General features: G+C 46.0%; 1 protein-coding gene across 1 annotated transcript in view; it reads right to left on the reverse strand.

The window, feature by feature from the left end:
* PLXNA4 (plexin A4) overlaps positions 1-22,106 on the reverse strand; it is a 604,081-nt gene that overhangs the window by 381,587 nt on the left and 200,388 nt on the right. The window lies entirely within an intron of this gene.

Here is a 22,106-nt window from a genome sequence, read left to right on the forward strand (position 1 = left end):
TGATGCTCTAGGACCTAGCATTTCATGAGCCTTTTATCGTTCTCCCCAAATCTCTTAGGCTTCTCTATTACTAGGCAACAATACAAGCAACAGAAGAGTGATGCTAAAGTGGATCTTTCCTTTTTTTATCTTAAAAACTTCACCAGTACTTGAATCCACTTATGGCCTGGGTTTAGAATACGAGCCGCCCGGAGCCTCTTGAGTTTCAATAGCTGCGCTTCCTCTCCAACCCACGGCTCTATTTATGGGACCTTTGTTCTTCCGCGGCACAGGAGGGTGCTCTGTTCCCTAGCCAGGGAGTTCTGTGTGAGCCCAGATGAAAAGCGTGAGGCTCAAAGCCCATCCGGGCGGCTTGTGTCTGGCTTTGAATGGGCTCGTCGGCTGCCTGGACTTCAGAAAAACAAAGCGACAGCACCAATGGCACATGATACTTGAAAGAACAACTGGGAACTTTGCAAAGGAAGTTTGGCCTTTAAAAGTGCCACAGAGACTCGTAGAGAGCACCTGGGTGCAGCAAACAGGGCTACACATGTCACAACGCACATGAGGAAGCTGGATTATATCCCAAGCAACACACAGAGGGACCCAAGAGATAATAATAATATAATAATAATTTATTATTTCCCCAGCCACTCTGGGCGGCTCCCAATCGAGTGTTAAAAACAATCCAGCATTAACTATTAAAAACTTCCTTAAACAGGGCTGCCTTCAGATGTCTTTTAAAAATAATATAGCTGCTTATTTCCTTCACATCTGGTGGGAGGGCATTCCACAGGGCAGGCACCACTACCGAGAAGGCCCTCTGTCTGGTTCCCTGTAACCTCACTTCTCGCAATGAGGGGACCGCCAGAAGGCCCTCGGAGTTGGATCTCAGTGTCCAGGCTGAATGATGGGGGTGGAGACGCTCCTTCAGGTATACAGGACGGAGGGCATTTAGGGCTTTCAAGCTCAGCACCAACACTTTGAATTGTGCTCAGAAACGTACTGGGAGCCAAAGCAGATCTCTCAGGACCGGTGTTTTGTGGTCCCGGTGGCAGCGTTTCATTTCAGCTAGTGCTATCTCTGGGGTGAGATGGGCAGATTAGGCACAGAGGCAAATCCAGGGCAAATTCAACCAGATCATACGGAGCCCAGGCTGATGTGTTAGGTGTCAGCCAAAAAGAGGAAGCAATTTGCACCCTGCACAAACAGCTATGTACTGCTAGCCTGGTAAAATTACGTTGTTGAGGATAGAAGTATCAACAGAGCTGGTGGGGCTGTTCCTGGCATTTTTTCCTGCTAGGCCAGCAAAGAACGAAGGAAGGGAAACAACTTGGACATGTTTACGGCTTCCAATGCATCATGAATACAAAATGCTTACTCACCGACAGAACACCTATGTTTATGACCTAAATAGAAAAAAGGGGTCACCAGTCGTAGGACCTTCTATCAGTTATAGAAACTTCTGCCAATTATAGAAAGTGGCCAATGTTTCACAATTTGTCTCCTAACTGGGTTAGTCACAGTGAGGATGTTGTGTGGACCTATCATGAAAGCCTCTTATTTACTAATGGATAGGTGTGAACGTATGCCATACTTGAATCAAAATATTATCTGTATACGCCCTGGGTGAATTCATGATGCAGTTTTCATCCCATATGCTATCCCTGTGTCCAAATTCAGCAAAAGAAGACTTTAAGCAAATAGGCAAATACTGTGTTCAGCTTTTGTCCAGTGCAGCACTAAGTAAATGTTCCATCAGAGCAAGGATTCCTGCTTGTGCAGTGGGATTTTCCCACCACCTCCTCCTCTCCCCCATGAACACCCGATGCTTTCCAAAAATCTATTCCAGGGGGCTGGGGAAAACCTCCTATTGCACCAGCAGGAATCCTTGCCTATTGCTGCATTGGATACAAGCCACGGTACTGAACCCGGACCGTCTTAAGCATATCTGGAGCCGTGGTGCAAAGCTCCCTCCGGCTCCCCCCACCTCATTTCCCAGAGTTTTTTAGGGAGGATGGCGCTGCTGGTGGGGCTTGAGGAGGTGGGCAGCGGCTGGAGGGCAGCTCCTCCAGTAGCAAAGAGGCGGAGGCTGGATGCAGTGCCTCCCGGCTCAGTTGGCTGCTTCGTGCCATGGTGGCCACGGCAGATGGAGGCTCCCAGCACGGCACTGTTTCGGTGAGGGCGGCATGGTGGAGGCGGGCGCGGGCGGCGAGCAGATGCCCGGAGGTGCTGCGTCCAGCCTCCGCCTCTTCCCTGGTGCCCTCCAGAACTTGGCGTCCTGGCGCCCCGCGCCACTAGCCTCTATGGGTAAGACGCCCCTGTACTGATCTCCATTATTTTGTCAAAAATATGTGAAGTTTTTTGTTTGTTTTGGTGCAGAGTGCACTCTGTCTATAAGCACATATGGAGAGTCTCCTGGTCAGTCTAGCCCAGAAACCTGTTCTCACAGAGGCCAAAGGGAAACCAGCGAGCAAGATCCAAACACAAGAGCCCTCTCCCCTAATGCTGGCTTCCAGCAACTGGTACTCAGAGGCATTACTCCCATTGGCTTCCAGTACGTTTCCGAGCACAATTCAAAGTGTTGGCGCTGACCTTTAAAGCCCTAAACAGCCTCGGCCCAGTATACCTGAAGGAGCGTCTCCACCCCCATCATTCTTCCCGGACACTGAGGTCCAGCGCCGAGGGCCTTCTGGCAGTTTCCTTGCTGCGAGAAACCAAGTTACAGGGAACCAGATGGAGGGCCTTCTCGGTAGTGGCGCTCGCCCTGTGGAACGCCCTCCCAGCAGATGTCAAAGAGAAGAACAACTATCTGACATTTAGAAGACATCTAAAGGCAGCCCTGTTCAGGGAAGTTTTTAATGTTTGACATTTAAATATATTCTTAATCTTTGTTGGAAGCCGCCCAGAGTGGCTGGGGAGACCCAGCCAGATGGGTGGGGTACAAATAAATTATTATTATTATTATTATTATTATTATTATTATTATTATTATTACTGCCTCCAACCGTGGAGTCAGAGCAGAGCCACCGTGGCTAGCCTTTGATAGGCCTTTCCTCCATTAATTTATCTAATCCTCTTTTAAAACCATCTTGGTTTAAAATGTGTCTCCCACATTGGTAGAAATCACTGTATTTATTTACAGGAGGTAGCAACATACTTGAGGGTAGCCAAATATACATTTTACTACTACTACTACTACTACTACTACTACTACTACTACTACTACTATTTATTTATTTATTTATTTATTTATTTGCATTATTTACAATCCTTCCTATAACAAAACTTTTCTAGGACATACTGCCAACTCTTGCCCTCTTCACTCACTATCTCACCAGGAATTTTCCTGCTATCTGGGATACAACCAGGTATGCAACGAGACTGCAGTTAACGTCCTGGGTTTATTGCAATCATCACTGTTTTAGTTCCACTGCAATTCCTCTACAGGTGTTATCCATCTCACCAGCTACTATGGCTGAAATTCAGGCAGCTAAAGATATAATTTCAGTACATTCCGTGCAATTTCAACAATTCAGAAAATAACGGAATTATGTATTTGCAAAACAGTACGCTGACCAAAAAGAACCAACAACAGCAAAATGCTGCTAATATTTGCTTGTACGATTTCAGTTCCTAACCTCAGGCAAACATACGGATTGCAGGAATTTCTGTCTCCAACAAAATTCTCTGACATCCCCGGCTCCAACTGACAGGAGATCATGTCAGTACCAAATATTTATATCGGCATAAACACAAACAGAAATTTCCTGCATCCATTTGCGGATGTCAGTCGATAAGGAATCCAGGTGTAAGCTACTCACTGGGCCTTTGAATGGATTCTCTCATCTGTGCACTGAGCGTAACTCTACCCCCCTCTGTCATCCGAGCCTTGCTTCCTTGACCGTGTCAATAGTGATATTTATGTCTGTATAAACACAATAAGCAACATTTGCTTGCTGCATCAGATGCAGCTACATTATTGATCAGAGGGAGTCAGAGGGTGGTAAAGGAGAGAGAGGAAACAAATACTATCCAGTATTAATATCTGGCTCCCCTATTCTTAAAGTGGAACAATCATATACACTGCTTAAGGGATCAGATGTCAAAGGGACTTGGCCAGACTTAGCCATGGCTGAGAGATTAATGGAGCCTCGCATCTGTTTGACTTCTAGACAAGGAGACCCAGACTCAATTCAAACTGAGCCATTTATCTGCCCTTCAGCCACTGCTCACGGCTGAAAATGTTATGTCCTGCAGACTTGATGATGGTGATTCTGTTTGCTTAGTTATCTATATAATGCAGGGGTAGGGAACCTACAGACTGAAATTCCCATACATGCCTGTGGGCGGCCAGCAGGAAGGGGCAGTAATGCACACCTGCCTCCCAGCAGCCATGTCTCTGTACTTATACCCGGAGGAGCAAGATGGCAGGGAGGTTGGTGCGGGAGCAGCTGTGGAAGTGCCAGGCTGGCTCTGCCAATGCACTTGCCCTGCACTGACCACTGCACCGCATTGCCTTTCCCCATCCTAGGTGGAATCTACATACATATACAAAACATCGTGAAAATCCTTTTTAAAAAAGTTTGAAAAATATATTGAATTTCCCATAGCTCACCACCGCCATCTAGTGTCACATTTGTATAATGCACTTTAAAGGTAAAGGGACCCCTGACCATTAGGGGTTGCAGTGCTCATTTTGCTTTATTGGCCAAGGGAGCCGGCGTACAGCTTCCGGGTCATGTGGCCAGCATGACTAAGCCACTTCTGGCGAACCAGAGCAGTGCACAGAAATGCCATTTACCTTCCCGCCGGAGCGGTACCTATTTATCTACTTGCACTTTTGGGCGTGCTTTAAAACTGCTAGGTTGGTAGGAGCTGGGACTGAGCAACGGGAGCTCACCCCGTTGCGGGGATTCGAACCGCCAACCTTCTGATCAGCAAGTCCTAGGCTCTGTGGTTTAACCCACAGCACCACATAATGCACTTTACAACACACTTAAAATGTTTTATTTGCAACTGTATAGCTCAGTCCCAAGTAAGCACAGTGATATCACTGATGAGAGGCCAGGTGTGCAGAACTATTCCTCCTCAATGGACATCTCTGATGCCACATTGTTGGCCAAGCTGGCTGGGACTAATGTGAGATGCAGTCTAGAACATCTGGAAGAACATAGATTCTGCATCACTTATATAGTCTCACAAGTGTGCAACACTGCATTACAGGGTACAAGAGGGCATGGTGATGCCTCGGGGACTTGCAATCTATAATTCTATACCTTTTTACATGGAAGCAAACCTCTGCTGTGTTCAGATGGACTCCCTTACTTCCAAGCAAGATTGCAGAGGATAACAGCAAACAGTTTCAAACCTGGTAAAAACCACCCCATGGGTGGGATAGAAGTCTAGAGACCCCTTCCCCAACTTGATGCCTGCCAAATGTTTTCGACTATTCTGTTCCAGAATTTAAAAAAAGGATGCAATTTGCTGTCATGGGTAAGTGCCATGAACATGTAACAGGTTTCACAACACTGTTGTTAGACCTGCAATGGTGTTTGGGGAGGGGGGACTGCTTCCACAAGCTGTGGTGCAGTTAAGAAAATGTGCATGCAATCAACAGCAATCATTCAGGTCAGCAACAAATGGAGGACAATGCGAATTTAAGTCAGGTCATTTACATGAGCAACAATGCACAATTAAATGAAATCGCTCGAGTTTCTAAATGGGAAATTGCGTGCAATAAATCCAGTTGTGCATAGGACACTCAAAGAAGCCAATTGTACATTAGATACACAACAAGGGTGCAAAATTACAATATGAGGGGGGGAGTCACCATTGTGAAATTGCGTATCCATAGATATGTGTCGGCTAACTTGCAATACCACTTGAATCTGGCGAGGCTGAACTAATCTGATGCTTCCAAGCATCAGTACAATGGTATAATAGACAAAATTCAATTGCTGATGTCATTGGCCCCCTCCAGCTCTACAAGTCTATGATTCTGTGATTCCATCATGGAATGGTAGTGATAGAGACAGCTTGAGAGAACCATAGCTCACTGCTAGAGTTCAGTGATAAAGGGCTATAAGGGCCCCAGCATCTCCAAATAGGGCTGCGGGGAACCCTGCCTGAAATCCTGGAGAGCTTCTGCAAGTCAGTGTAGACAATACTGAGTTAGATGGACCAATGGCTTGATTTGGTGCAAGGCAGTTTTCTCTATTCTGTGTCTTTTAGCTGCTTATGTTTGTGTGTTTTGAAACAGATGAAATGGAACAGAGCCCCTACTCAGAAGAAGGTGGTGTGCACAAACACATAATTTTTTCCACCGTGTACCTAATCCTGCCCATAAGTAGTTCCCCAGCACCAATCCTGCAAACACAGCTCCTCTTCCTGGATGTACACCTCAGTGTGCTCACGCAAATCCAGTTTGTTTATGAGATATTTTCCACCCATAAATACACTACTGTAGGAGAGTGTTCTCCTTTAGGAGAGTTTTAGCATCGAGACCACTCAACTCCCTATGCACATTTACACTTTATTTTCTATTATTTCCTCTTTCGATCAAGATCAAGATCTTGCCCCACTAATAACTCCTGAAAACACACCGCCAAAAAAAAAGTTATTCTGTATTCATCCACACCGTTAAAGGGAGACTAGTATTTATCTCCCCACTGTCTGCCCTACAACCTTTGATAAACAAAAAAAGATAAAAAGCCCAAGCAAAATCCATTTCAAGAGGCAGTGTTTAACACGGAAGACCCCTCTGTGGTGTACAATGGGGGTTCAAATTATCTTTTCCCCCCCCTTTCCCCCCCTGGTTTGCTTTTTGAATTATATATCAGCAGCAAGCCTGTACAAACTGAGCTGAGCCTGAAGAAACACTAGGCATTTGGGCTGGTGGTTTTGGACCAATTCTCAAAATCAGCTCCACTCCAGCAGTCATTCTGCTCAATTTCTGTACTTCAAAATAGCCCAGAGAGCCCTTGTGTAAAATCCCTTTTCCAGGGGGCCTCATGAAGCTCAGGGAGTCAATTCTATGGGGCAGTAATGTTGTGAAATAAAGAGAGATACAAGTAGGAAGGGACCATGGGTCAGTGAATTCTTTGCAAGTCCCAGGTTCTCACCACAGTGTGCCTCTAACTATGGGAAAAGCTAGCAGGAGCATGAAATTACACATAGGGAGTTACCTGGAATCCTTTTGCATGTGCAGATTACACATCTAAATGAGAGGAACACATCATGCCACACTGTTCTCCCTTGGTCAGACCACACCTGGAATACTGTTTTTAAGAAGGATGTTGACAATGTATGCAGAGGTGGGAGACCAGGGTGATAAAGGAAACCAAGTTGTAAGAGGAACAGCTGAGGGAGCTGGAATTGTTTACCCTGGAGAAGACAAGACTGAGAAGTGATATGATAGCCACCTACAAATATATATATAAAAAAATCTTCAAAGAGAGTCTCTTCCTTTAAATTCCTAGGAGTTTATCTTTACCTTAAAAGGGTAAAGGTAAAGGGACCCCTGACCATTAGGTCCAGTTGTGACCGACTCTGGGGTTGCGGCACTCATCTCGCTTTATTGGCCGAGGGAGCCGGCGTACAGCTTCCAGGTCATGTGGTCAGCATGACTAAGCCACTTCTGACAAACCAGAGCAGCACACAGAAACGCCGTTTACCTTCCCGCTGGAGGGGTACCTATTTATCTACTTGCACTTTGATGTGCTTTTGAACTGCTAGGTTGGCAGGAGCAGGGACCAAGCAACGGGAGCTCATCCCGTCGCGGGGATTCGAACCGCCAACCTTCTGATCGGCAAGTCCTAGGCTCTGTGCTTTAACGCACAACGCCACCCGCGTCCCCAGTGAAGACCTTACTTGGAAAATAAATACAACCCAGGTGGTTAAGAAGGCCCAACAGAGACTCCATCTCCTCAGAGTATTGCGAAAGAACGATGTCAATCAACATTTGATTATCTCCTTCTACCGGTCAACAATAGAAAGTGTCCTTTCATACTGCATCACGGTGTGGTATGCGGGTTTGGCATCAACTGAAAGGAAGTGCCTACAGAGGGTGGTGAAGACAGCACAAGATATTATGGGCTGTCCTGTCAATCTGCTGGATGAAATAGCGGAAGAACGTTGCCTCAGGAGAGTGAGGAAAATTCTCAGGGATGATTCACACCCTGGCCGGCACTTTCTTGATCTCCTGCCCTCAGGCAGAAGATACAGAAGCATGATTAGTCGGGCAACTGACTTTTGGGTCTGGTGGGTGTGCGTCAGTAAACAAGGGTAATTAAGACTAAGAGAGCTGAGTGGGGGGTGCTCATGTAATCTCACTGTATACAAGTTGTACAAGTGACAATAAAGTATTTCAATTTCAATATATCAAGGGCTGCCACATGGAGAAAGCTAGTTTTCTCCTGCTCCAGAGGCTAGGACCTGAAACAATGGTTTCAAGTTCTAAGAAAGGAGATTTCGACGAAACATCAGGGAGCACTTTCTGACAGTAAGAGCCAGTGGCGTAGCGTGGGGGGTGCAGGGGGGGCGGCCTCACCGGGCGCAACATCTGGGGCTTAGGGTTAGGGGGCGCAAATCCACGGGTTAGGGGGCGCAAATTACTTGCCTTGCCCCGGGTGCTGACAACCCACGCTACGCCACTGGTAAGAGCTGTTCAACAGTGGAACAAGACTCCCTTCGGAGGTGGTGGGCTCTCCTTCCTTGGAGGCTTTTAAGCAGAGGTTGGACGGCCATCTAGATGCTTCAACAGAGATCCCTGCATTGCAGGGGGTTGGACTTGATAATCCTCAGGATCCATTCCAATTCTACATTTCCATTATTCTAATTCATTGGTCCATCTAGCTCAGTGTTGTCTACACTGACTGGAAGCAGCTCTCCAGTATTTCAGCCTGGGTTCTCACCCAGCTCCACCTGGGAGATGTCAGAACCCTTCTGCATGCACAGCAGATGTTCTACCACTGAGTCACAGCTGCTTCTCACGATTCTAAAACTTTGACTTTTGCTCCAGCTTTTGGAGTTCTGAAGCACTTGACCTTGTTTCTATAGTGAAACTAAAGTATTAGGCATCCCTACTTGACCTGTTTTCATTTCTGGATTTTGTGCAGAGCACAGCACACCTGCGGTTTGCCACAGCTTTCTGCTCCTCTGCACTTGCCCACCTCTGAATTGACTCTTATTTTGCAATCTTATGGAGGTCATAGAATCATAGAATCATAGAGTTGGAAGAGACCACAAGGGCCATCGAGTCCAACCCCCTGCCAAGCAGGAAACACCATCAGAGCACTCCTGACATATGGTTGTCAAGCCTCTGCTTAAAGACCTCCAAAGTAGGAGACTCCACCACACTCCTTGGCAGCAAATTCCACTGTCAAACAGCTCTTACTGTCAGGAAGTTCTTCCTAATGTTTAGGTGGAATCTTCTTTCTTGTAGTTTGGATCCATTGCTCCGTGTCCGCTTCTCTGGAGCAGCAGAAAACAACCTTTCTCCCTCCTCTATGTGACATCCTTTTGTATATTTGAACATGGCTATCATATCACCCCTTAACCTCCTCTTCTCCAGGCTAAACATGCCCAGCTCCCTTAGCCGTTCCTCATAAGGCATCGTTTCCAGGCCTTTGACCATTTTGGTTGCCCTCCTCTGGACACGTTCCAGTTTGTCAGTGTCCTTCTTGAATTGTGGTGCCCAGAACTGGACACAGTACTCCAGGTGAGGTCTGACCAGAGCAGAATACAGTGGCACTATTACTTCCCTTGATCTAGATGCTATACTCCTAGTGATGCAGCCCAGAATTGCATTGGCTTTTTTAGCTGCCGCGTCACACTGTTGGCTCATGTCAAGTTTGTGGTCAACCAAGACTCCTAGATCCTTTTCACATGTACTGCTCTCAAGCCAGGTGTCACCCATCTTGTATTTGTGCCTCTCATTTTTTTTGCCCAAGTGCAATACTTTACATTTCTCCCTGTCATTTCTCCCTCCCAGGTCATTTCTCCCTCCCAGGTCATCTCCCAAGCTTAATGGGACTAAAGAGGTCAGACATTGCATGTGTTATACATGTCCTTGTTGCATCCAGATTTGACTACTGCAATGCATATTATTAATTATTATTACTATTATTATCATTTTGTATACCACCCATCAGCCAAAGATCCCAGGGAGGTTTACAACAGAAAAATACAAAATGAGAATAAAAAAGACACAATAAAACAAAAAGAAACCAATAACCCCCAGGTAGCCCTGAGTTGGAGGACTCAGATAGCTCAGTTGATTAAAGCATGGTGCTGGTAATGCCAGGGTTGCAGGTTCAATCCCCATACGGGGCAGTTGCATTTTCCTGCAGGTGATCCTCAGGGACCCTTCCAACTCTACGATTCTATGATTCTATGTCTGGGATTCATTAGCTGCAATTAGCTGTGATTCCGTCGTTTCCAGAGGTTGCACTAGATGACCCTTTGGGTCCCTTCCCACACTACAATTCTATGATTCTGTTGGGAACTGGACAGTCATGGCACATGGCACCGTTAGCATGCCAGCTGCACTGATAACCGGTGCGTTTCTGAGCTGGTTCTGAGAGTTAAAGCCTTAAATGGCTTAGGTTCAAGTCGGACAACCTACCCTGTGCTCTGAGGTCAGCAACTGAGGCTCTTCTCATCTGCACACCACCAGGAGTGGTGAAAAGGGTATGTAATAAGTCAGACGGAAATCTATGGGGAAGCCCTACAGCTACAAAATCCATTGCCAGCCAGCCTCGGTCAGACAACAGCACTACTGGCTTTATGAAAACATATGAGGTGGTTTTCTTCTTTAAGGAGGGCTCAGTTTCTGTGTTTGTTGTCTGCTGTTGGGCTTGGCTATGTATTAGTAATGTTGAGTTTGCTTTCAAAGGTCAGGGATGATGGGAGTTGCAGTCCAACAACATCTGGAGGACCACAGGTTACTGTGATGTAAGCTTTGATGTACCAGCAGAAGGCAATGATTATTTCATTCAGCCACTCGGAGTGGGGAACACATTGTAATTGTTATTCCGATGAAATCCCATTGGAATTTTCATTCTCAGGGAGGAGAATAGAGGGAAACACTCTGCCTATGTAGTAACTTTCTATATGCAATGGATGAAGCATCGAAAATATCAGCAAACCTTAAGCGTACTGAATAGGTGCCTATGATGGCCTGGGATTCGGGCTCAGACTCGGAACCACAGGAGACTCAGTCTGCACCGGATCCTTTGCCTCAGGCATCATCTGAACCAAGTCTGGGGCCTGATCCTGAAGAGTCCCAGTCTGCACAGGTTCACCTGCAACAAACACCAGCTGGGCTGAGTCAGGGGCCTGAGCCTGCCCTGGCTCCATATGCGGGGATTACCTCGTTGCCTTCAGCTGGGCCATCACCTACAGCTGCTCCACTACCGGTTGGGTCAGGGGAGGCTGAGGCAGCCCCTGGGTCTAGTAACCCACCGACGTCTCCCGAGCTGCAGAGACTCAGGTCTGAGAGAAAGAGAGACCGGAGTACTCGCAGGAGGCATGCTCGCCTTTGGGTGAAACAGGGAGGTGAGTCGCCAGGGGATCAGGACCGGCTGCTGCCCTGACAAAGATAAAAGGCTGTCGGACCCCGCCCCAGGTTGTGGGAGCAACATTGCTGTATGCTAGATCCTGCCTGAGATCCTGTACCTGTCCTTGACCTTGCCTCGTTTCCTGCCTCAGCCCTGTCGGACTGACTCCTAGCAGAACCTTCAGATTCTGGACTGGTCCTGGACCGTGTTTCACGGGTTACCCCCGGGCCCAGCGCAGTACCCATCCCTCAACCTCACTGTAATGACCATTGTTTTCATTATAGAACTGTAGAATCAGGACACTATACTTCTGTATAGAAGAGCATTAGTGGAATACTCCAGTAGAAGACATCTTCCTATGCCTACATGTGGTAGCTGCCCATGTGAACACAGAACCAGATTCAGACTCATTCATTCGTCATTTTATTTGTATGCTTCCTTTCCATAGTTAAAGCAGTGCTCAAGGAGGCTTACGACATTTCAAGATTTACATAACAACATAACAAAAGTCATAAACAACAAATAAAACTCATCAAAAAGTACACAACCAAATGGAAAACAATTTCCACATAAATCGTAAAATCTAAAAACTAAGAATACAGCGCTGGTATCAATCACAATTTAAAATGGCATAGATCAAAAAATAAAAGCAATCCTAATAACCTCTGCAAATGTTGCAGGATTTCAGCAGAAGGTAACAGGATGTGCCCTGTCTGGACACAAAAAGCAGGATTTCTTCCCTACAACTTCTACAGGGACAAGCATTATTGAAAGCAGTGTAGCGTATGACTGCCCTGATTCTATCATGAGCACAAAGAATCATGAATGGACAGTAAAACGGGACATCTGGTGGGTGCCCACGATTCCTTTGAGTTGATTTGGGTCTCCCAAACTGTTTACCCCAGCATCTTCCATCCCTAGGACTGAAATGAGCCCAGCATCCCACTCCCTGTCACTCTCGGGTGACAGTTGCTATGGCAGAGGGCCTACCGAAGGAATGAATGGGAGAAAAGAGACGAGAAAGCGGAGGAACGCAGGGAGATTAAATAATTAGCAAACGTGGCAAGAGGCAAGATGAAAAACAAGCGCCGTGATTCATGTTTTGTGTCTGCTACTGTACAGAACACTTTAAAGTGTCAGCCGGTGCGACAGTCAGTCTTTAAAACCAATTAAAGTTTTATAATAATAAAAAAAGCTCTGCTTTCAGGGAGGGGAGAGGGAGGGAAAGCTTTCTATCCATTTGTTGGCAGTGAAATACTCAAAGTCTAGAAACCAGGCAGACGAGAAGGCTAGAAATCCATATATAGAGGAGCACGCATGTCTGCTATTGTAGAGATATTTTTTTAGAGAGGGGGAGATGCTGAAATGGAAGGCAAGCACCTAGTGACTGCCACAGGTGTTGTGGGGTTTGTGCCACTAAAGAAATGCCATACAAAGTACAGATTGCGGAGGATTGTAGTAAGGCTAATACGTTTAACTTGACTCAAATACGTTTAACTAGCCTGAGGTGAGCTCCACACTGGATACAGAGTAAATGGGCACAGAGCTATAATGCCTTATGTTTTTGCCTACATGTATAGGAGAGTGCAAGGTCCGTATAGTTAAAGCTATGGTTTTCCCAGTAGTGATGTCTCGAAGTGAGAGCTGGACCATAAAGAAGGCTGATCGCCAAAGAATTTATGCTTTTGAATTATGGTGCTGGAGGAGACTCTTGAGAGTCCCATGGACTGCAAGAAGATCAAACCTATCCATTCTGAAGGAAATCAGCCCTGAGTGCTCACTGGAAGGACAGATCCTGAAGCTGAGGCTCCAAAACTTTGGCCACCTAATGAGAAGAGAAGACTCCCTGGAAAAGACCCTGATGTTGGGAAAGATGGAGGGCACACGGAGAAGGGGACGACAGAGGACAAGATGATTGGATAGTGTTCTCAAAGCTACCAGCATGAGTTTGACCAAACTGCGGGAGGCAGTGGAAGACAGGAGTGCCTGGTGTGCTCTGGTCCAGGGAGTCATGAAGAGTCAGACACGACTAAACGACTAAACAACAACAACATAGGAGAGTGCCAAGATACGTCCATTCACCACCACCCCAAGAGATTTAACTTCTGGAGAATAGGTATGCACAATCTGTGGCCTTCCAAGTTCTACTCTAACTCCCAGCAGTACCAACCAGCATGGCCAAATGTGAGGGATGATGGGAGTCGTAGCTTGGCAATGTCTGGAGGGCCACAGGTTCCCCATACCCAGGCGTAGGCAAACTCTGGCCCTCCAGATGTTTGGGACTACAATTCCCATCATCCCTAGCTAACAGGACCAGTGGTCAGGGATGATGGGAATTGTAGTCCCAAACATGTGGGGGGCGGAGTTTCCCTACGCCTGCCCATACCTGTTTTAGAGGCTCTGTAAACTCTTGTTAGGAGAAGGTGTCAGGAATAAATCTCACAGAGTAAGTGAACTCTTTATTAGAAGGAACAAGGTCAGCTCAAGAGCGCCAGGCCTAAATGAGCACAGCAACCCTTCTTCGTAGGTCTTGCCTCTATGAGGCAGTGGCGGAGGTTGAAGGTCCCTACCTTCCCACAGCTGTCTAAGTCTCCTCCTCCTTAAATCATCCTGGCAAATTCCTCCCAGGGACGGGGGGAATGGGCTTCACTCACAGTTTGTCTCGGTACCTGGCTCTCGCTCCGGCATGGAATGTGCGATGCAGGGAGGCACCGAGTGCAAAAGCACTTCACCTGGTGAAAACCCTCCTGCGCCGCCATTAAGAAGCAGAGATTTTCTGCTTCGTTGGATTTTTAATTGACTTTAAAGTACCAGCACGTGATGGGAAAAGGTTGCAACAACATACTGCGGAACATATCAGCTACATGGATCAAAGGTTTGAATTGAGATAAGATTTTCTTTGGCATGAGAGTCGGTTGGGGGAGAGGGAAGCCCACAGTCTTGTATATTTATGACTCGGCAACCCTCTCCGTAATACAAGAAAAAATATATTTACAAGTGAGGAAGGGACATTGAAGTAATATTGATATTAACAAGTAAAAATGGAAACGGTGTGTAATCTGAAATGAAGAAAGGAAGGAGAAGAAGGGAAACTCAAGTATGACTATGTTGGAAAGACAGAGTATTTCCCCTCACCTCTGTTTGAAAACAACAAAGGAAAAAGAAACTGAGATTCATTTGTGCTACTGGCGGACTGTAATCTAAGATAAAGTTTAATTGGGCCATAAATCTCAAGCTGGAAGGAAAAGAATTTGGGGGCTGTGATAAGAATGCTGCAGAGATTCTGGGAGTTGGAATGGAGTATGAAATCTTCACCACATTTGAAAATTGCCTGCCTTTTCCTAGGCTGAGGGGAAAATGGCAAAGATCTGAGACATGTTTTACTAGTGAGACAGAATGGTTTCTAGCAGACTGTCGCCTGTTCCGAGACATCAAAGGAAAGGACAGAGAGATAAGACCCTTGAGAAACTTCAAGATTCAGTTCTGTCCCAAGTCATGATGGGAGAAAACAACTAGGAAGTGAAAGAGACAACACCATATGTGGACAGAAGGAACCCCCAGTGAATATAACAGTTTTCACACGCAGGGCAGAATAAAGATAACAGTTTGAGTTCCTCACTTGAAGCTTTATAAATTTATGTATTATAACATCATGAATGAAAATCATTATGTAGCTGTGGACTAAGGGATATTATTATAACTGAAATGTAACTGATATTAATTAAGATTATGGAACACAGTGATATAAGATCGGAAATGCACCCAGTCCAGCATGCAGGGAGTCACTTTAATTAAAATGTGTTGTTTGGCATTTTGATAATTGTATAATTTAGGAATTAATTGTTATTGTTAGGCTATTATTGGAGGTATATTGGAAAACTAATTTAAAATAATAATAATAATAAACCTCTCTCCTTCTCCTACTTTGGGTCCTTCCCAAGCAATCTGAGACTCTGCTGATTTGCTTGTCACTGCTCTTCCCTTGTCATACCTTTTCTGGTGCTGCAAAACCAGCAGGGATGGGAGCTTGTCACAGCAGGAGTGGAAGATACCCTGGCTTCTTCACCAGTCTGACTCATCTCTGCTTCTTGGCCTCCCTCCTTTCCAGCCTCCTCTCCTGCCTCTGATTCTGGACTGCTCTCTGCCACAGCCTCTCCCTGCTCACTAAGCCCTGTTGCCTCTTCAGCTTCCGACACCTCCTCTTCCCAGTCTTCTCCCTCTGACCACTCATCGTTGTCCCACCACCACACCCTGGGCTCTGAGCCCTCTTTGCTTGGGGGTTCCTCAGCTGGTGCCTCCCACCATTCTTCTGCATCTAGCCAGTCCATGACAACCATGCAGAATGGCAATGCTAGGAAACCAGAAGCAAGATTTCAACTGGGCATCATCGAAAAGCAGAAGCAGTAGAAGCCTCTGTTGGTGGTTTATGAAACTTCCTGCCCACAAAGAATCCTTTCTCTCAATGTCTGCTCTGGAGCCCATGTACATCATCGGGCATGGAATCGCTGCACATCACAAAGGACTCTGTGATGCTTTCTTCTGAGCATGCTCAGTGCTGCACACAGGTCTGTTAGAACTAGCCACCATCCAGAGATGGAGAATTTCATTTGACCTGTTGTGTTGTTGTGTTTTTGTGTTTGTTTGTTTTTTGAGGGGTGGGGAATTGACCTAATCTTCCCCTTTCAGATTAATGCTATTGCAGGATTGTCCTTATCCTTCAGATTGGCAAAAGAAATGTACCACATAAATTTTAAAGATGCATATCTAAGTATAAAGTGCATTGGGAAACACATTCATTCACCGAGATAAATACATATTTAAATAAGTGTGATAAATGTGTGTTTTAAGTACATATTTAAATCTCTGTTTGAATACAACTTTTCATACTTCTTGTTCTTCCCAAAATTGCAGATTATTGCACAAATGGGACAGAACAGATTTAGGAGTAAAAACATGCAAATAAGTGACAAAGACAGGAAAGATACTAACCTACTCTGCTTTCAAAAATGTGAACTTGCCCTCCTCTCCACACAAACTTTCTGATGAGATTTGAGAAGGTCACCAGTGGTGGACAAGCAGTCTGTTGCAGCCACAGTTAATTAACTATCAAATTGTATGCAGTACTACTGAGCTTTTTCCTTTTCCTTTTCTTTTATAAAACTGGATGCAAGACCACTGCAGGCAGCTGTTCAGGAGATTTGGAAAGTCTGGGCCAAAAGTCTGCATCAAAACCAGGCAGCAGATCAATAAAAACCCAACCTTAATTTAGAGTGGTGGCCAAATTAAAATCTGGTCTCTAAAGGGACAGGGGTGTCCAGTCCTGCCATATGGATTAACCTGACTGAAGTTTCCTCATAAAATAGAGTTGGGGGGGTAGGGTGATTTCCCTCTCCTTTTTTCCTTTTGGAAAACATCCAGAAATGCTAATGATGATGTCACCCAGTATTGTGGCTCAATCTTCAAAGGAGCATCCCAGAGCCCATGCCAAGATCTTGGAAGCTATGAGCCTGACGCCAGCTGGAATTTGGCATGGGAAAGCGGTAAAATGGAAGTGTTTAATAACCAAACTTTTAAAGCAAGCTATCTTTGCCACCTGAGCAGAAATGTAGGCATTCTTCAGATATCCCACTGTCTGTGGGGTTTGGGTGTCTTTCCCATCAGGGCAGGTCAAAGAGTTTGAGGATTTTTAGTGGGCAGTGAGAAAAGCTGGTGTTTCTCTACTCAGGGTCTTTGGGGCAGCGTCAGACATGAGACCTGACCAGAAGCATGTAACATAGAATCAAGGAACCATAGAATTGTAGAGTTGGAAGGGTTGCGGCTATAACAAAGGCAGCATTTTTTTCATCTCCGCCAAGCTAAGCAGTTGGCTCCTTATCTCTCTCGCCCTGATCTAGCCACTGTAATCCACGTGACGGTCACCTCCAGGCTTGATTATTGTAACTCACTCTACGTGGGGCTGCCCTTGAGACTGACCCAGAAACTCCAGCGGGTGCAGAATGCCTCGGTGAAACTCCTTACGGGGTCCTCACTGTGGGATCACATTCACCCGGTGCTATACCAGCTGCACTGGCTCCCGGTGGAGTACAGGATCAGGTTTAAGGTGCTGGTTTTAACATTTAAAGCCCTATACGGCCTAGGACCCTCGTACCTACAGGACCGCCTCTCCTGGTATGTGCCACAGAGGACCGAGAGCCAGTGTGGTGTAGTGGTTAAGAGCGGTAGTCTCGTAATCTGGGTAACCGGGTTCGCGTCTCCGCTCCTCCACATGCAGCTGCTGGGTGACCTTGGGCCAGTCACACTTCTTTGAAGTCTCTCAGCCCCACTCACCTCACAGAGCATTTGTTGTGGGGGAGGAAGGGAAAGGAGAATGTTAGCCACTTTGAGACTCCTTAAAGGGAGTGAAAGGCGGGATATCAAATCCAAACTCTTCTTCTTCTTCTTCAAATAAAAACATCTTGAAGATCCCAGGCCACAGGGAAGTTAGGCTGGCCTTGACCAGAGCCAGGGCTTTTTCAGCATTGGCCCCGATCTGGTGGAACGCTCTGTCACAGGAGACTAGGGCCCTGAAGGACTTGACATCTTTTCGCAGGACCTGCAAGATGGAGCTATTCTGTCAGGCACAGCCTAACCCCCTTTCTCCTTCTGCAATCTTCATAGAACTCTAACCTGATGGTTGCCATTCATTTGATTCTGAATTGATTCTAGAATGTATTTTGATTGACTATGCGATTTTATGTGCACTGTGTTATTTTCACCTGTTGTTAGCTGCTCTGAACCTGTCCAGGGAGGATGGGATACAAATAAATTTATTATTATTATTATTATTATTATTATTATTATTATTATTATTATCCGAAGGGTCATCTAGTCCAACCCCCTGAAATGCAAGGACCACAGCTAAAGAACCCCTGAGAGATGGCCATCCAGCCTCTGCTTTAAAACTTCCAAGAAAGTAGGGTCCACTACCTTTCAAGGAAGTCCATTCACCAGCTCTTACGGTCCTAAAGCTCTTCCTAATATTTAGTTGGACACTCCTTTATTGTAATCTGAATCCACTGATTCAGGTATTACCTTCTGTGTTCAGGTTCTTAAGTTAACAAAGAAGAGTGTTGTTTATTGCAAACACAAATAAGCTTTAACTGCATTCAAAACGTTGTTACTCTTTACCTTCTTAGTCTTATTTTATCCTGTCTCTAACTCTTCTACCCCTTCTCATACAAGAACCAACTGCACTAACTGTCTCTCTATTTCCAACTGTCTGCCAACTGCTTTCCCAACTGCCTTTCCCAACCAACCAACCAACTAAAACCAACCACCTACAACCCAGACCTCGGGCTAAACCCTTTTATAAACAGGTAGGCTCCACCCCTGGCTTTTCTATTGGTCTACCTATTAACTCTTTCTCTCCCCCGGTACAGACATTTTCAAACAAACGGGCAAACGCCACACCTTCCGGAGCAGCAGAAAACAAGCTTGCTTCATCTTCAAGGCGATGTTGTTGTTGTTTAGTCGTTTAGTCGTGTCCGACTCTTCGTGACCCCATGGACCAGAGCACGCCAGGCACTTCTGTCCTCCACTGCCTCCCGCAGTTTGATCAAACTCATGCTAGTAGCTTCAAGAACACCATCCAACCATCTCATTCTCTGTCGTCCCCTTCTCCTTGTGCCCTCCATCTTTCCCAACATCAGGGTCTTTTCCAGGGAGTCCTCTCTTCTCATGAGGTGGCCAAAGTATTGGAGCCTCAGCTTCACGATCTGTCCTTCCAGTGAGCACTCAGGGCTGATTTCCTTCAGAATGGAGAGGTTTGATCTTCTTGCAGTCCACGGGACTCTTCAAGGCGATAGCCCATCACATATCCGAAGGTGTCTATCATATCACCTCTCAGTCTCCTTTTATCCAAGCTAAACATACCCAACTCCCTCAACCGTTCCTCCTAAGGCTTGGTTTCCAGACCCTGGGTAATCTTGGTTGCTCTCCTCTGCTCTCGTTCCGGCTTGTCAATATTCTTCTTAAACTGTGCTGCCCAGAACTGGACACAGTATTCCAGGTGGGGTCTGACCAAGGCAGAATAGAGTGGTATATAGCTAACATATACTTAACTGTTGTTCTGCCCAATATACTATGTAGATGGCCATCAACCTATACAGAAGATAAACCTATCAAAGCCACCACTTCCACATCCATGCCCCTACTGACATGTTGGCTGGTTTTCATGTCAGCTTTCCATCCTTGGCTACCTTTATTGCCTGTTGGGATGCACTGTGACATCATTCTGGTGACATCTAAGTCAGACAATGGATACCACTAGCCCAATATTGTCTCCTCAAACTGAAAGCGGCTCTCTGAGGTCTTAGGCACAGACTCTTTTCCAGCTATTCTGTTACGTGAGATCACACTCCTGATTCTCATGAACCATCCCTGGCAATTCCTGCGCATGCATACTCTGAAATAAACCCCAGTGTGTTCAACTGGGTTTCCTCCCCAAGTGCATTGGCAGCCGAAATCTGGGGAGCAGGTCTGTGATGCCTGCACTCCTAAATCTCCATAGATGTGCATTTCGACATAAAATTTCAGTAAACAACAACAACAACAAACATGGCAGTGGACTTGTGTACAAATGTAAGAAAATCAGTGTTCTGGGGAGGGGGAAAGAAGTAAAAATGACCAGGTAAATGTTTTGTCAGGCTGATCGCCAAAGAATTGATGCTTTTGAATTCTGGTGCTGGAGGAGACTCTTGAGAGTCCCATGGACTGCAAGAACATCAAACCTCTCCATTCTTAAGGAAATCAGCCCTGAGTGCTCACTGGAAGGACAGATCCTGAAGCTGAGGCTCCAATACTTTGGCCATCTCATGAGAAGAGAAGACTCCCTGGAAAAGACCCTGATGTTGGGAAAGATTGAGGGCGCAAGGAGAAGGGGACAACAGAGGGTGAGATGGTTGGACAGTGTTCTCGAAGCTACCAGCATGAGTTTGACCAAACTGTGGGGAGCAGTGGAAGACAGGAGTGCCTGGCGTGCTCTGATCCATGGGGTTTAGTCGGACACGACTAAACAACTAAACAACAACAACATTCACAGCTGGTGTGAGGATAAGGAGAAAAGGTTCTCATATTTTAATTTGTGGTGTCCTTAAAAATGACCCACAAGCTAGATCAGTCTTGTGAGGGGGTCATGTATCCACCCCCCTGGGATTAGAGTGCCATATGTTGTGCCTCTATGGGATAAGACTGTTGTCTTCTAACACAAGATCAGTGAGAAAATGCAAGATAATAACTGGTGCCAGGCCTTGTTCCGAAGATGCTGTGAGCAGCCGGCTCTCGCTGAATGGCGGTTAACGGAGAGGAATCTTTGAAAAAGCAGTATGTTGATTTCTCTGGACACACTGCTTTGCTTCTTAGCTGCCTTGGAAGGAAGCCCAGGACTAAGAGCAGCAGACATTCACCAACTGTGATCCATGATCCTTAATGAACTAAGTTCAGCGCAGTAGCTGCCGCACTTTAGAAAGCAGCCAGCCTCTGTTTTGAGAAATTGGTTTGCAGAGCTTTGGTGCCGCACACATGGGTGCAAAGATTAACCAGCCAACATATGGGACCTGAATAGCCTAGGAAAGCAAAATCTCTAGAGGGGGGCAGCCTCCTGGGTTCCCTTGTATGCAGCAGCAGCAACAACAACAACAACAACAACAACAACAACAACCTAGCTTAGCCTGATGCTCCAATGTTTCAGCACCTCGGAGAGTTGATAGGGAAAGTTTACAATCCATGGTGAAATCTGGAACTGAAATTAGCAAATAAGATGCAGTAGGTGGAATAAGCATGTAAATAAGCAGCAAAGTCGAAACTCAAGTCTGGAACAGAAATTCAAAGCTTGTTAACATATGTAAACTCACTGAAACAGCAAGTGCTGTTCAGACTAGCTGTGCAGTTGACATGATGGATGCAGAAATGCGTACCGGCTGGATTTCCCCCTGCTCTGTTTCGTTTGCCCATTCTGACCTTGCACATTGACTTCTTAATGCAAATGATAATGATGGCAAACATGAATCTCGAAAACAGGTTCACTGATTAATTTTGACAGTCACTTGAATTTGATTGTCGCTAACTGACAAAGCGGGTTGTGGATTATTGCTGTTTTTATATATATATATTTTCTTTTGCCAATCTCAGGTGGGGAGAAAGTGAGGATTCTCCAGCCACTACTGAGCCAGGGCTACATAGCTAGGGGGATGCCTTGGTGGACCAGAGTGTTCTGCAAGCCCTGTTGTATGAAGGCAACGTACGAGCAAGACCCAAATTGTCATCTTTCCTGCATTGCAGGGGGTTGCAGTTGATGACCTTTTGGGTCCCATCCAACCCTAAAATTCTGTGATTCCGAGACTGCAGACTGCAGGGACATATTCCATTAACATTTTTTCCAATTCCCAAAGGAGATTGCAGGTGAGTATGGCAGAAAAGGGAAGCTCCCAGGTTGGAGGTGAACAGGTAAAGAGGCACAGAAGACAGAGCTAGGAGAGGCAATTTCAAATGATGCACACCACAGCCTCAGGTGAGGAGACCTGCACATCT

Source organism: Podarcis vaucheri (assembly GCF_965113315.1).
Source record: "Podarcis vaucheri genome assembly, chromosome: 10".
NCBI lineage: Eukaryota > Metazoa > Chordata > Lepidosauria > Squamata > Lacertidae > Podarcis > Podarcis vaucheri.